The following is a 3,811-nucleotide window of genomic DNA, read 5'->3' as shown; positions in this document are numbered from 1 at the left end:
GAAACCTAGCTTATAAAGTAAGACAACACATCCAGAGGGTTAACTGGTAGATTTATAAAACAAACATTTGGACATGATCTATGAGGCTTTTAAAAGTAAATCATTCAAGTTAACCAAGTTAAAATCAGTCTATGTTTTATGAAATATGTCCTTTCCTAAGTTAATCACTTGCTTTCTATATTCTTTTCCCAAAGCTAAATTTTTTTTCTGTTTTTCCTAATATATTGATTTAAAAAAAAAAAAGTAGCGGGGGGGAGGTACAACTAATGAATGTATCTCAAAGCCTGAAAAAACCTGAGTGTAAATAAAATGGTTAGCACCTCACTGGAATTTTTTTTTTACCTAATTCATTTGACTAATGCACTTTTTCTCCTCTCCAGCTGCTGTGCAGTGTCTGCCTTCTGCCTTAATATCTCCTCATCTGCCGTCTCTCCACAGGTAATTTTTTGACCGTTTCTGCTTATTGTAAACTTTTCATAACATTTCCATTCTCCCCCTGCAACTCCTCACTATGTCACACTGTGGAGATTAGAGTGCAGAAGTGGTAACAGGAAAGTTTCTTTCACAATGAAGCTTCAAGGTAAAGCATGTTCAGGCAGTTAAAGAAAAGAAAGCTGATTCTGTAATTCTCTTTTCAATGAAGCTTCAAGGATAATCGCCATGCGGTTGGCTTTGAGTCCTGAGGTCATATACTAAAGCTATTACAAATGATTTAATAAATACATATTTAATTATTGAATCACTTTAAGTGCACTATTTAATTTCCTTACCACAGATGGCACACAATTACCAGATTTACTCAGGTTTCTCTAAGTAATTTCCATTAGCATATATTCTCAGTCTTTTTTCCCCCCTGAAGTTGAGAAACTCTGCAAATATTAACTGTTTATTAAGCATTGCCCAAATATTGAAAAAAGAAACTGAACAATCTCCACATAAAACCTCTCTAGAAACACACAAATATTACACAGGATTTTTAAGAAAAATGTAAAAATTAAAATTAGACTTAAGTTCTTATATTTATATTAAAGTTTTATAATGTATTCTTTTATACTGTGATAATCTTTGCAATGCAGACAATTGACAAGCCTGTTTCCAGACCAAATTGGCAGGAGGAAAATGGAGGAAGAGAGGAATAAGTAGCATTCTCCAAACTCACAATCAGCCATTCAATGATGTTGGCTAATATCAACTACTGCTTGTGTTGTATATGCATTAAGTATTGGGCAGTCTACCTTATAAGCACCAGCTAACTTATTCTTCACAAAAACCCATGAGGATGTTACATACAGTATTATCTCCATTGTATTGATGGGAAATGGACATACAGAGTGATTAAGTAGTTTTCCACGTCTCTCAGCTTATAATGCAGGAGAGAGATTTGATCCACACAGTGAGATTTTATTTTCAGTTCTGTAACCACTATGTTATCCCAGTGCCCCACCTCTAAGCTTGTAGTTCAGATTCCCCCTAGATAACTTCTGGTAGCTTTCCCCTAGATGATTAGTAGGGCCTATTGATTATATCTGCTTTGGAAAAAAGAAAAAAGAAAAAATCGACAAATACAGTAGGCTATTAAAATAGCTATGTGTAACAGGACATTTTTCTATCAATTTTTTAAGGTTTTCCTACTTAAGAATGAGTTAGAGTCACACTGTATGTAAATGCAACTCTGAAACTTCTCTTACATCTATTTTGATCTCACTTGAATTAAAAAATAAAAATAAATAAACGAAGACTGTGTCTAAAAAGATGTCTCCCTTTGGCTGTGGCCACAAGGAGCCTCAGCTAAGATTCACTGTTCAATTACAATAGCTTCGTTTAACCATGGTCTTTCTATGACACACAGCCCCTCCCCCCAGTCAATTTTGGTTTTACCTTCCTAGAAATAGGTTAATTGTTTTCAGTTCTGTTGTATTTGTCCTTGAAAAATGTGTTCATAGCCTCAAATCCCCTTTGAAATGGGTAAAATAAATATATGAAAATATGGAGTGAAATGTTCCTTTAAAGCTTTTAGGGGCCTATTATATTATTGATTTTATTTATTGATTTATTAATCCCAGGATGTGCAATTGATCCTTTTTAACAATTAATGGTATTTATTTTAATGACTCTAAAAACGTGTAGTTCCTAATAATAACCAACATTTATTAAGTCTTTGTGCCAGGCACTGATTTAAGTACTTTACAAATATCATCTCATTATCATAATCCCCATTTTGTAGATGAAGAAAGAGGCTCAAGATGAACTTAACTAAGGCTACACTACTCGAAAGTGATGAAACTGGACTGTGAGTCAACAAATTAGATTCTAGGTTAGCCTGTTAAACAAAACTCTACACCAGTACCATCAAATAGAACTTCCTGCAGTGATAAAAGTGTGCTATAAAATAGTGGCTTGTGTGACTGAAAAACGGAATTTTAAATTTTATTTAATTTTAATTAATATAAAAATAATAGTCACACCAGGGCTAGTGATTACCATAGTAGATAATGCTGCTATACTGCCTGCTTGCTATATTCAATCTTACAAAAATATGTACATTGGGCCTGTTTCTGCTCCTACTTCTAAATTCCTTCATGGTGAAAGCCCTTCCTTCAACTGATTCTCAACAAAATAATGGTTACAAACACAGCGAAAAATCTTGAGTGTCTTTGAAATCATATTATGTTGATAACCTAACAATAACGTTACTAGGGAGAAAGTCCTTGCAGACCAATGCTTTCCTAGTTTAACTATTTTCACATAAGAAACCTATTTTGAACCTGTTTTTTTTCCCTTTCAAGGATGATCCCTTTTTGAAGAAAGGGTGGTGATACAATATGAATGCATGATTTTTGTTTTCATTTGTTCAAATGAAGGAAACTCTCTTATTCATTTAATGGCAGGCAGCTATTACTCCCTTGCAGAAGTGGCTTTGCCTGTGGCACCTCCATTCCTGTGCATTTTCTTCCTTCCACATCTCTTTCTGGTGTTAAACCCTGTGACTGAGAAGTTCTGAGCAAATAAATGCAGAGGAGTGTGGCTTCCAGCTTCCCAATCTCCCCATTATAAAAGCTCAAGCAACACTTAATTCCTCATTAAAAACAAACAAACAAACAAACAAACAAACAAAAAACTTCAATAGAGGATAAAACAATTAACATCTGCCAAGCAGTTTTACCAAATTCTTTTTATAAGATAAACCATTTGAAATTCATGAAGCCCTGCAAGCTGTAGGCCAAATACAATGAACCACACTCATTTGAAAGGGGGAGTAAATCTCACAAAGTTGACTTGCCCAATTTCCACAGAAATACTATTTCACAGAGTGAGCTCACCCATGAAGAGGAGATGGATTTTTGTTTTGTTTTGCTTTTTTGTTTTTCACTTTGACCTCTCCTTTCACTTGTCATCCTGTGTGTTCTGGGGCTAGATTGCCTGGTGTTTATTGTTGTTTCAGCCATTTAGCTGTGTGACCTGGGGGAAATTAATTAACCACTCTGAGCTTCTGTTCGCTCATCTTTAAAATGGGAATGCTATAATTCATCAGATTGCTGAAAATATTGAGTTGATAGAGAGTACATCAAACAGCATCTGGCATACAGTAAAAAATGTTCATATGTTCAAGAAATATTGAATATTCTAACTTTTATTATTAATCACTCTCACTCCTTATTTGAGCATTGCCTATACCTCATAGTCTAGTAAATAAAGGATACTCTGCCTTGCCCTGAGAGTTAGCTATCACATGCATGTATGGCTTCTTCCTGCATTTTTATTTTAGGCCAGGGTTCTGGCATCTATCATCTATCTATCTATCTATCTATCT

General features: G+C 34.6%; 1 protein-coding gene across 5 annotated transcripts in view; it reads right to left on the bottom strand.

The window, feature by feature from the left end:
• The window catches only part of PCDH7 (protocadherin 7), a 470,358-nt gene that overhangs the window by 171,205 nt on the left and 295,342 nt on the right, over nucleotides 1-3,811 (bottom strand). The gene's annotated exons all lie outside the window — the stretch shown is intronic.

This window comes from Hipposideros armiger, unplaced genomic scaffold, assembly GCF_001890085.2.
Source record: "Hipposideros armiger isolate ML-2016 unplaced genomic scaffold, ASM189008v1 scaffold_802, whole genome shotgun sequence".
NCBI lineage: Eukaryota > Metazoa > Chordata > Mammalia > Chiroptera > Hipposideridae > Hipposideros > Hipposideros armiger.
This window is presented reverse-complemented; position numbering and strand designations above follow the sequence as displayed.